The following is a 13,218-nucleotide window of genomic DNA, read 5'->3' as shown; positions in this document are numbered from 1 at the left end:
AGCTCGAGTACCTGAGGACTGCCCTTCACTATCGCACGCTGTATTTGCTGGATGCCAGAACACGTGAATTACATACACAACACATGTATGTGTACACACATATGTAGATACAAGAATGTGCATTCAAATATTTGTAGTAAATGGCAAAGAATATCCTTATAATTTTTTAAAACTCATGTGGATTCATAAGTAGCACAAGGAAAGAAACAAAACCATGTGTAAAAGAGGAAACGGAACCAGAAAATAAACAAATGTTCACTCTCCCCGGTGATAAGAACGCAAATGTTAAGTTTAATGAGGCACCTGTTTTTGCTTATTAAATGGGCCGGGAAGAAACCACACCAGCCATGTTGGATGTAGTGAAACTGGTCCCTTCGGATATTATTGGGAACACTGAGAATACGTCTGCCTTCTAGGAAATCACTTTATATATATGCCAACATTTTTTAAATGTACTACTGTAAATGAATGCTCTTTTCAGTCATTCAACAGACAGTCCTGTGAATCTGAGATAGGGAAACTGGGGGGCTCCTTTTTTAGAAAGACTCCATCTCCTCTGTTTCCCAGCTAGGTCCCGTTTACTCACATATCACCTTGCATCTGAATCAACCAAGGAGCTCTGTTCCCAATCCAGGAGCGAGGCAGGAAAGTGAATCATTCTCTGAGTCTCGTCCTAAGCCCCCAAACACCCGATAACATCTAAGAAGAACTGAATCCCAAATATGTCCCAGGACACTGGCTTCAAACAAACCTCGGCCGATGCTGACATCAATACCCCACCTTCAGTGACCTATGAAATAACACCTACTATTCACCAGACATCGCCTTGAAGCGGACCCTACCCTGGATCCCTGAAGGAACCCATACCCTGGATCCCTTTCCAATATAAACCCCTAACCCCAAGCAACAGAGAGACTCACTCTCCTTCCCTTCCCGAGTCTCCCAGACACTCCATCTGTGATACGCCATCACTTATGCTACCCAATAAGCTCTGCTTTCACTTCCTCCTGGCTCATGTTTGATTTCTTTTTGTTTTATTTTGTTTTTCTAAAGTTTATTTTTTTTAGTAATCTTTACACCCAACACGGGGCTTGAAGCCACAACCCTGAGATCAAGAGTTGCATGCTCTTCCGACTGAGCCAGCCAGGCACCACTCGTGTTCGATTTCTATCCTGCACAAAGCCAATGACCCTCTCGGCTGCTCCTGCGTGACCTTGGACCCAGCCTGCCTACATCAAATCTGTTATGTACCAGGCATTGAATCAGGTACGGCTGGACTAAGCAGGCAGGAGTGTGGGTCCTGACATATGGGTGGCCATGTCAGCTCTGGAATGACCGGCTGGGGACTTCATGTATGTAAGATAGAAATAAACACTATCCTTGTCTAGACCACTGTTGTTTGGGGTATTCTGTTACTTATGACCGAACCTAATCTTATTTAGACAGAAGGTAAATGAGCTTTCACCAGCTGGTGCCTGGCTTCTTTTTTTCCTTTTTTAAGATTTTATTTTATTTATTTGTCAGAAAGTGAGAGAGAGAGAGCACAAGCAGGGGGAGCGGCAGGCAGAGGAAGAAGCAGGCTCCCCACCGAGCAGGGGGCCCGATGCAGGGCTCAATCCCAGGACCCCGGGATCATGACCTGAGCGGAAGGCAGACGCTTAACTGACCAAGCCACCCAGGTGTCCGTGGTGTCTGGCTTCTTAATGGAGTAGGAAGCAAGATCATCAAAACAGAGTGAGCATATGGGAAGGAAGTGGAGGTCTGAGCAGCGTGGAAAAGGTATGATGTCATCACCGTGGAAGGAGAAAGTGATCTCATCAGAAAAACATAGTAAAACAGCTGGGCAGTGACAATTTCCTTCATGAGTCTCCGTAAACAGGTACTTAAAGAAGCCAATTTTTCAATGCCCTAAATGAAGGAAGATAGTATTTCTTAAATGATTGTTAGGAAAAGTAGACAACAATAGGTAAAATATACTTATGATACTTTATTATTGTATTCATATTTTATTTATTATATGGAAATAGAATACAAAACAGTACATACACTATGATTACAATTATGTGTGCAGGAAAGAATTGGGAAAGGTACCAAATTACTAACAATATAGTTTTAATTTCCTTGACTTTGTTATGTTAATATTAAAAACTGTTAGTTTTAAATAGCATGTGAGGGGCGCCTGGGTGGCTCAGTTGGTTAAGCGACTGCCTTCGGCTCAGGTCGTGATCCTGGAGTCCCGGGATCGAGTCCCGCATCGGGCTCCCTGCTCAGCAGGGAGTCTGCTTCTCCCTCTGACCCTCCCCCCTCTCATGCTCTCTCTATCTCATTCTCTCTCTCAAATAAATAAATAAAATCTTAAAAATAAATAAATAAAATAAATAAATAAATAGCATGTGAGATTCATCTCATTGGGTAGATAATAGTCTCGAAAAAGTGAGCTGTCTCATGTTTCCCTGTGACCCATGGCACAGGGCTGCTACTCAGGACTTCACAGATAGTTATTGAGCTGAACTGTCTGAGACGGCATGATGACCAGGGAAGATCGCTCCTCTCTCTAACCAGTGTTGTGTTTTCTCTATTGGTCACACGGACTCTCATCAGGTGGTCAGCACTTAGAGTGTGGACTCTGCTCTGTATGTGGGTGCTGTGCCCCTCCCTGGGCATAGGGGTCCCAGCAGAGCCAGAGCCCATCCTTGACGATATCATTCTCCCAAGCACAAGATGACCAGCCAGTCACAGTAGAACAGGCTCATTAGAAGCCCAGAAGGACACTTCCCCCTAAAGCAAATGTGAAGACAGAGCACTGACTTGGATGAGTAGCCTCTGTTCACTGCCACATGTATCTCTCATTGCTCTTTCCTTTGTTCATTTGCTCACTCTGATATTTGCCGAGTGTCTGCCACATGCCAGGCACCATGCTAGGTACAGGGGACATGGTGCTGAACAAGTCAGATGCACCTCATGGGGCTCCCAGTCATGGGAATTAGACACTAAAGAGGTAAGTACAGTATTGTGGATTGTCTTATGGGCGCAGGATGCCATAGGAACAGGCAAGCAGGGTCAAGCAAATTGGCTAGGTGGAAACCATGATCATCATTTGGTAACTGACCTACGAGTGCTGCACTAGAGTAGGTGAGCAAGAGAAGGTAAGTGATCAGGGCAGAGAGGCAGACTGGGCTGGGTTGGGCAGAGCCGTGTAAGCCCTGGTCAGACTTTTAGACTCCAAGTGCCACGAGAGGCCACTGGAGGAATTCAAGCAGGGGAAACATACGAACTTACGTATGTTTTTGAGAGCTCTCTAAGTGACCTAGGCTCTAGAAAACAGTGGCTCCAACCCAAGAGAGCACTGAAGGGAAGCCCAGGGTGACAGTTGTGCAGAAGACCTGATGGAAACAGAGGATAGAGGGCTCCCAAATGGGGGTTTCCACAGGAGGATGGGCGTGAAGAGGATTTTTAAACATACTTGGAATGCTGGAGCATTTTTTAAAAAGAGTCTCTGATAGAGGTGAATAATATGCAGAAATAGAAAAAAAACTCAACCTAAAATTCATATGGAATCTCAAAGGACCCTGAATAGCTAACATAATCCTGAAAAAGAAGAACAAAACTGGAGGACTCACACTTCTTGAATTCAAAACTTAACTACAGAGCCACAGTAATCAAAACAGTGTGGTACTGGGGCGCCTGGGTGGCTCAGATGGTTAAGCGTCTGCCTTCGGCTCAGGTCGTGATCCCGGGGTCCTGGGATCGAGTCCCACATCGGGCTCCCTGCTAGGTGGGGAGCCTGCTTCTCCCTCTGCCTCTGCCTCTCTCTCTCTCTCTCTGACTCTCATGAATAAATAAATAAAACATTTAAAAAAAAAAACAAAAAAACCCAGTGTGGTACTGGCATAAAGACACACCAATGGGAATTGGAATAGAAAGCCCAGAAATAAACAGTTGCATACACAGTCAAATGACTTTTGACAAGTGTGCCAGGACCATTCAACGGGAAAAGGACAGTCTTTTCAACAAATGGTGCTGGGAAAACTGGATATCCACATGCAAAAGAATGAAGTTGGACACTTACTTAACACCAAATACAAAAATTAACTCAGTATGGGGCGCCAGGGTGGCTCAGTCATTAAGCGTCTGCCTTCGGCTCAGGTCATGGTCCCAGGGTCCTGGGATCGAGCCCCACATCGGGCTCCCTGCTCGGCGGAAAGCCTGCTTCTCCCTCTCCCACTCCCCCTACTTGTGTTCCTGCTCTCGTTATCTCTCTGTGTCAAATAAATAAATAAAATCTTTAAAAAAAAATTAACTCAATATGGACCAAGGACCTAAATGTAAGACCTAACACAATAAAACTCTTAGAAGAAAACATAGGGCAAAAACTTCACACCACCAGATTTGGCAATGACTTCTTGGATACGACACCAAACGCACAGGTAACAAAAGGAAAAACAGACAAATTGAACTTCATGGATACTTAAAAACTGTGTGCCTCAAAAGACACTAACAGAGTAAAAAGGCAACTGCAGACTGGAAGAAAATATTTGCAAATTATATATCTGATAAAGGGTTCATATGCAGAATATATACAGATAACTCTTAACAGCAAAAAAATAAACAGTCTGATTCAAAAGTGGTCAGAGGACTTGAACAGACATTTCTCCAAAGATATACGAATGGCCAACAAGCCCACGAAAAGATGCTCCTCTTCACTAACCACTAGGGAAATGCAAAATGAAGCTACAATACCATCTGGTACCCTTAGGATGGCTACTATTAAAAAAAAACAAAACAGATAGCAGCAAAGTGTTGTATGAGGTACTTATGGGCGACTGGATGGCTCAGTCATTAAGCATCTGCCTTCAGCTCAGGTCATGATCCCAGGGTCCTGGGATCGAGTCCCGCCTCGGGCTCCCTGATCAGCAGGGAGTCTGCTCCTCCCTCTACCCCTCTCCCCTGCTCGTGATCTCTCTCTCTCTCTCTCTCTCAAATAAAGAAATAAAATCTTGGGGCACCTGGGTGGCTCAGTTGGTTAAGCGACTGCCTTTGGCTCAGGTCATGATCCTGGAGTCCCGGGATCGAGTCCCACATCGGGCTCCCTGCTCGGCAGGGAGTCTGCTTCTCCCTCTGACCCTCCCCCTCTCATGCTCTCTCTCTCTCATTCTCTCTCTCAAATAAATAAACAAAAATCTTTAAAAAAAAAAAAAAAGAAAAGAAATAAAATCTTAAACCTTATATGAGGTACTTAGAGCAGTCAAAATCATAGAGACAGAAATATGATAGTGGCCAGGGGCTGGGGTAAGGGAGAATGGGGAGTCACTGTTTGATGGGCATAGACTTTCAGTTTACAGAGTGAAAAGAGGTATGAAGATGGATGGTGGGGATCATTGCACAACAAGGCGAATGCATTTAACACCACTGAACTGTACACTTGAAAAAGATTAGATGGCAAATTTTAAGTGATATGTATTTTGCCACAGTACATAAAATATGGCATTAGGTAAAAAAAAAAGAAAAAGAAAAAGAAAAGGTAACACACAAGCTAACCATGTGGAATTCAGTTGCATGGACCCTGAACATTATGTATATATAAAGCGTGTATAGGGATGAAGGGCAGTGGGTGCCTCTTTTTACATCAAGTAGGTGAGACGTCCATGTTCATTTCTTCACATGTTAAACATTTACTGAGCACATACTCTGTTCTCAGAACTGTGTCAAGCTCTAGGGACACAGAGGTGAATGAGATGGAAGGTGACCATAGCCTAGTAAGGAAGATAGGCAAAGAAACAGGTGACTCAATACAGAATGAGAAGTATACTGCTAGAAACATGCAACGGACTTCCAGGAAGTCTCCTAGCCAAGACCTAGAAGCAGGAACAGAGGTCAATGCAAAGTCCTGGGGGTGGGGCCAAGGGAACATCTTCCCCCCTCCTCCCCAAGCCCCTTGGGGTGGAGCAAGTAGTTTTGTGTGGCTGTGGTTCATATTGTGAACTTTGTGGGTGTGAGGTAGGGGCCAGCCTTCTGCTACCATTACAACTTTCTATGTTCTTTTTTTTCCTCTCACTGCTAAAATACAGTTGTGAAAACAGTGCTGTCATTGAGGTAGGTGGAAGCTTTGGTATTATGCTTGAGGGTTTATAAAAGTTCTTGAAACTGTAATTCTCCCCCATAAACAGGAATATGTGTAAAGAATGAACAGTCATCTGTGAAAAAAAAAATATTTAAGATCATTACAGCCTTTTTTTTTTTTTTTTAAGATTAGTGGGTAAATAGAGCATTTAAATATCTAAGAATACTCTTTTGTTTTACTTCCAAAAATAGTTAGCTGTGATCATTTCTGTTTAAAAAAAAGAAGTCTTTGGGGCACCTGGGTGGCTCAGTCGTTAAGCGTCTGCCTTTGGCTCAGGTCATGATCCCAGGGTCCTGGGATGGAGCCTCCTGCTCAGCGGGAAGCCTGCTTCTCCCTCTCCCATTCCCCCTGCTTGTTTTCCCTCTCTCGCTGTGTCTCTCTGTCAAATAAATAAATAAAATCTTTAAAAATAAATAATTAATTTTAAAAAAAAGAAAATAAGTCCTCAACTGCTTTCTAATCTATGAATGCAATCCCATGTGACCTGGTCAATGCTAATGAAATAGCCATACTTAAACAGTGAGTTTTGAGGCTAGGTAATAGTTCCCAAAGATGGGAAAATGATGAATATTATGGATTTGTACACTAGGGCTTAAGATTGCCCTGTGCTGTCCTGAGCTTCCTTACACATACAAATAGTACAAGGAGTTTAAGACAGGGGTATTAGGGCCCACTGGGGAAAAGCTTTCCTGTTCTCACGAAGAAAAAATCTGTATCAGATATGTTGAAACCTCCTATTGACCCCTGGCTAACCTTCAGCCTAAAATGCAATATAAGGTAGAGCTAATCCCAGAAAGTAGTCTTAAACAAACAAGCCACCAGTCTACTGGGTCTTTGAGAAGTCTGATTCTCTTACTTTGCTCACACACATACTCTTCGGGAAACAGGAAGCCCGTGACTCGGAGGCAAGTGATGAAGCCTTTGTTGGGAGGTTGTAAGATTCACGGCAGCTATATGAACACTGGTACTGAAAATACCTAGTATTGGGGTGCCTGGGTGGCTCAGTCAGTTAAGCATCTCCTTCCCTCAGGTCATGATTGGGATCGAGCCCTGCATCGGGCTCTCTGCTCGGCAGGGAGCCCGATGTGGGATTCGATCCCAGGACCCTGGAATCATGACCTGAGCCGAAGGCAGACGCTTAACCAACTGAGCCACCCAGGCACCCCTAAATAAATAAAATCTTTTTAAAAAATTGTTTAAAAAATGAAAGAGCTAAATCCTCAAATACAGCAGTATGTCAATAGATAATTTTAAAACTGCTCTATCAAGAAAAGGCAGTGTAATCCTATTATTTTGTAAAGTGGTGGTAACTACCAGAAGAGTATGAGTTTCTGCATAATGATGTTGAGAAAAGCAGGAATTTTTAATTTTCCTTAAAGATAGGTCCCATGGGGCGCCTGGGTGGCTCAGTCGTTAAGCGTCTGCCTTCGGCTCAGGTCATGATCCCAGGGTCCTGGGATCGAGTCCCGCATCGGGCTCCCTGCTCGGCGGGAAGCCTGCTTCTCGCTCTCCCACTCCCCCTGCTTGTGTTCCTGCTCTCGCTGTCTCTCTCTCTGTCAAATAAATAAATAAAATCTTTAAAAAAAAAAAAAAAGATAGGTCCCATGCCTCTCATTAAATTTGTAAGAAAATAAAACAAGAAAAAAGGATTTTGATAATTATTTTAAAAATAGATCCCACTAGGGGTGCCCGGGTGGCTCAGTCGTTAAGTGTCTGCCTTCGACTCAGGTCATGATCCCAGGGTCCTGGGGTGGAGCCCCACGTTGGGCTCCCCGCTCTGCGGGTAGCCTGCTTCTCCGTCTGCCCCTCCCCCCCCCGCTCGTTCTCTCTCTCTCTCTCTAATAAATAAAATAAAAAATAAATATATATATATAAATAAATATTTCCATGGGGCATTTGAATAAGATTATGTACAAAGACTGTGCTGACTCAGACCTTTTCTGGAGTATCTACTTAATTTGGCCATGGGCTTTTCCACTTCCACGGAACATGCCTCTCTTGGGCGTGTGCCGGTCCTTTCCTGGTTGTATCCCTGCATCTCTGCCTTTATTTGTCTGTCCCCTCTCTCCTCCTGCATTCACAAAGGTATTCTTCAGGAGGGCTTCCTTGGGGACCTCATATCTTTTCATTCCCTCTCCTTGAGGGACTGTCACCCACTGCCTTTAATTGTCACCTCTGTGCTGATGGTAAGAATAGCTGACAACACAGGTGATCACGATGGGCCGAGCCCGGCACCGAACTAAACTCTGAGGCATTAGACACTGCTAACGTCCCATTTTTATGGAAATGAGGAAGAACAACTGAGGCTTGGTGGTGGGGTGGGAGGAGGGAGGTTGAAGTACCATGCCACCCGAAGTCACGTAGCTACTAAGGGGCACAACCGGGATTCAAACCTGGCCAGTGCACCTCAGAGCCTCCACTGGTAACTGATGCCTTTCTGTACTTCATGCAGTTCTCTATATTCTCTCGCCTGGACGCCCTTCACAAGGGGCCAGGGCCCTATGCTCCAGACCGCCCCTCAAAGCCAGAATGCTCAGCACTGGTCTGCTACCATACCACCCTGAACATGCCCATTCTCATCAGAGTGTTGACCACTAGACCCCAGAGAATATTCCCTGACATGTTTACACTGGTTGTTGAGCCATGAAAGTACTTTCAAATCCTGCTGCCTGGCGCCTTGTCTCCTCCCCAGGACGCACCCCCTCCCACAACCTCCCCATACCCGCCAGTCCTGGCATGGTGTGTGGGGGGGGGCAAGGGCTAGGGGGGAGGCTTCAGGATGCTGCTGGCCATGTCCTCACCATTGCTACCCCTGTGGTTAACTACTGTTAAAATTGCCTCTTTCCTCTCCCTCCTCCCCCTCCGTCTCTCCCCACAAACCAGTTCCTCCTCCTGACTTCTTTATTTCTGGGGCCCTTACCTCATTCCCCAGTTCACATTACAGGGAGCCTCCTCTGAGCCCTCCTTTCCTCTCTAGTGTTCACCTTCAACTGGTTGCCTTGCCCTGTGGCTTTGACCTCCTCTGCCCTCTGCCAGTCCTCCCTGCTCTCCTCCTTTCCTCTCCCTATGGCCTCCATGCTGGAACAGACCCCTACTCCTGGCCCAGTTTCCTTGGCCTCTGCTGGACTCCCCTTCCTCCTCCACAAACGAGGCCAAAGCCTGCCCTCCCTACCTTGCTTCTGCATGGGAATATACCTTCTAACCAAGGCGGTGCCTTACCCTGCAAATGGCATCCCAAGTAGAAATCCTCATATAGAGGGGCGCCTGGGTGGCTCAGTCAGTTAAGCGTCTGACTTTGGCTCAGGTCATGATCCCAGGGTCCTGGGATCAAGCCCTGATTTGGGCTCCCCGCTGGGTGGGGAGTCTGCTTCTCCCTCTCCCACTACCCCTCCCCCTGCTCATGCTCTTTCTCTCTCAAATGAATAAATAAAATCTTAAAAAAAAGAAAGAAATCCTTATACAGAAAAAGTACTTCATAACTATTTAATAAATTCAGTCGACTGGTACCCACTTGTGTTTCCAAAGTTTTCTACCATATCCAATCACAACCTTCTTGCCCTTGAAACTTGAAACACGAAACACGAAAGCTATTCCCCTGTGCTAACCACAGCCTTGCCTCCCCTACCCCCTGAGTGGGTGAGGCATCAGACATACTGCTGAGGTCTCCAGCAGGTTCCTTTCTGCCCCTTTGCCCCCAAGCCTGGATGACTGTCCCGTCTGCCTGATTCCTGAGCATTCATATGCAAGGCACCATGGCAGCGCTGGGTACACCCAGTGCCTACCCTCCCTGAGCTCCTGATTGGAGCTGCAGGAGAAATGATGGGTCAAATGAGGACCCAGCGTCTACCTCTGGTGGTACCAAAGGAGCCATGCAGAGAGCGGTGCTGGGAGAATCTCGCTGAGCACCAGCCTCATCAAGACATTCACGGAGCCTTTGGTCCATGCAGAGTCCTGCTCCACTATTTCACCGCCCCAGCAGCGTGGGAATGTTGCTTAACCTCTCTGCCACACAGTTTTCTCATCTGTAAAATGATAGTAAGCAAGCTACCTCATACGGTAGTTGTGAGGTTTAAATGAGTAGTGCGTGTAAAGCATTTAGAACAGTGTTAGTTGGGGCACCCGGGTGGCTCAGTCGCTTGATTAAGCATCTGACTCTTGATTTTGGCTCAGGTCATGACCTCAGGGTCATGATCGCAGGGTCTTGAGACTGAACCCCCCCCACTGGGGGTTCAGCTCCCAGCGCAGCGTGGAGTCTGCATGAGATTCCTTCCCTCTTCCCCTCCCCAAGGGAGCACTCTCTCTTTCTTTCTCTCTCTCTCAAATCTTTTTTTTAAAAGATTTTATTTGTTTGTCAGAGAGAGAGTACAAGCAGGGGGAGCGGCAGACAGAGGGAGAAGCAGGCTCCTGCTGAGCAGGGAGCCCGATGTGGGACTTGATCCCAGGACCCTGGGATCATGACCTGAGCTGAAGGCAGACGCTTAATTGATTGAGCCACCCAGATGCCCCTAAAAAATAAATCATAAAAAAAAAAAAAGGACGGTGTTAGTCACAGACTGTGCACAGTAATGTCGGAGAGATGAAAGATAGCTTTGCAAAATCTCTCTCAGGATCTCAGATACCTTCTGAAAGTATTATACTTTCAGGCCAGAGGGGAAAAAGAGTATAAACAGAAAGTTCTCTCTCCCCTGACCTTCACCTCTAACTTGGAACCCAGAACTGCTCTCTGCCCATGCCCCTACCCACTCCTGTAAGAAGGGGTCAGTGGCTGGGAGCTCTCTGAGGACGGAGGCTGCCGCTCTCACCCTGTCTCGCGCCCTTCGGCTTTACAGACCCACTTACTCAGTCAACAACTCTTAGCTGAGCACACATCCTCCACCAGCTTGTTGGGGGGCAGTAGCCCTGAAAGCCCCAGGGTGCCTGCCCCAAGGTGCTGTGTGCTTGCAGTCCTCCAGTTCAAAACCATAAACTGGCAAACGCTACGAAGGAACAGAATGGGTGACACGTGAGCTAAGCAATAGGGCCTCTTGGGCACAATCAGGAAAGGCTTCCCTGAAGAGGTGACATTTGAGCTGAGATCTGAAAACCGAGTGTCACACTATGAGGCAGGGGGAAGGCGGGTCTCTCTGCCCTAATTTTGCCCACCATGACAATGCCTGCAATGGACCTACAGGTGGGCAGAGCCCCAAGGGAAGCTCAAAAACTTCAGGAAACGGGGCCTCCCAAGGCAGGATCTAAACCGGGTCGGTGAGGCCTCAGCGCCAGACTTCTCCACCCAGCAGCCCACGATGGGGCCGGGGTTGGGACAGACCGTCCGTGTCCGCGGACCTGGAGGACACGGTCCCCGGGTGGTGGTGGGGGTGGGGGCTGCCTGCCGCTGTCAGCCCGCGAGGCTCACCCAGGCTCCCCAGGTCCGCGCCTGGCGCAGCCTCGGGGGCACCGGCGCCTCCCCCCGGAGCGGCCGCTCCTCGCCTGGGTCTCGGGATGCTGGACGGGGAGATGGGGGCCGCGCGCCGCTGGGGCCCGGGGGCAGGGGGCCGGCCAGAGAAGGCACACGGACGCGGGACAGGGCCCCGAGCGGCGCCCACTTACCCAGAAGTTCGCCTTGAACAGTGCGCCCGTCATGGCCGGCGCGCGTCGCTGGGGGCCGAGCGGAGCGGAGCGGCTGGCTGGCGCCGGGTGAGCGGACTGTGGCAGCCCGCGGTCCAGCAGCCCGACTGGGGAGTCGCCCGGCCGCGGCAAGGCCGCGCCGGGTCCTAAACCACGCCCGATAGCGCCCGCCCCGGGCGCACGGCTCCTCCCCGGCCGCCACTCCCGAGTCCAGCGGCCACGCCCACGCCCACGGGCAGCCCCGCGACCTCTGTGACCCTGGAATTGCCCCCTCGTTCAGGAAGCCTTCAAGGATTGCAAGGAACTGGTCCTGCCGCCTTCCCGAATTTGACTCCCTTCCCGCCTACGTGCGCTCTCCTCCCCCGACCAATTCCTCGCGAAGAAATCCAGGCTCGGCGGGGTGGTGGATGGAGCCCCGCGCGATCAGAGGGTGGTCGCGTGGACCGGGTGTTAGCTGCTCAAAGCCTGAAGACGGACAATGCCAGCGGACGCTTCAGCAGGTCCTGTGTACTACCCCAGCCGCCTTCGCTACGGATCGGCCCCTGGGCAGGTTTTCGTCTAAAAGTCAAGGAAAGGGGGCGCCTGGGTGGCTCAGTTGGTTAAGCGACTGCCTTCGGCTCAGGTTATGATCCCAGGATCCTGGGATCGAGTCCCACATTGGGCTCCCGGCTCGACAGGGAGCCTGCTTCTCCCTCTGACCCTCTCCTCTCTCATGCTGTTTCTCTCTCGCTCGCTCTCTAATAAATAAATAAAATCTTTAAAAGAAAAAAAAAAAGTCAAGGAAAGGTCATTGAAACTATTAGCCCTTGACTCTAGGTCCCTTAGTGGGGCCCTTTCAAGGCCTCCAAGAGCTCAGCTCCTCCGCGACCTCCTCCCCTTTCTCAAGACCCAAGACCATTTTCCACCAATCCCACTCCAGTAGGAGTGCAGAGCCCCTTTCCTCTCCATGCACTCTTCCACCCTCAGGACATACATAACGCCAAGACAAGGCAGACCCATCCCTGCTTTGTACCACTGTGGTGCTCTGGGACAAAGTACTGCCCCGACCTACATGCCCTGAGCCAAAACTGTGGCCCAGAGAGGCTGAATGACTTGCCCAAGATTCCAGGGTATTAAATGGGTGAAGAGCTGGGTTAGAGTTCTGCCCTTCTAAACAGGGCCAGGGCCAAAGACAGATGTCACCCCTGGGGCAAATCCACCCTGGGCAAAGAGTAGGTGCTCAAGGAAGGGAAGATGAAGATCAAGAGTACCAAGACTGTGTGCTCATGGCCACCTGCAACCACAGGCCTGGAGAGGTAAGCATTTGCCTCTTGAGTAGGTTCTACCTCTGTCCAGACACAGTGAAAGGGCAATTGCTGGGTGATTTGAAGGATAGCTAAAAGGTCCTCCCTGGAAATACCACGCCCAGTCCCCCTGTGATGAAATCCCACCAGCAGAGTTATCCACAACTAAGAAGATGAAGTGACTCCAGCCCTGGATCACTCCAAGGG

This window comes from Neomonachus schauinslandi, chromosome 14, assembly GCF_002201575.2.
Source record: "Neomonachus schauinslandi chromosome 14, ASM220157v2, whole genome shotgun sequence".
Classification (NCBI taxonomy): domain Eukaryota; kingdom Metazoa; phylum Chordata; class Mammalia; order Carnivora; family Phocidae; genus Neomonachus; species Neomonachus schauinslandi.
Note: the sequence above shows the minus strand (reverse complement) of the source record.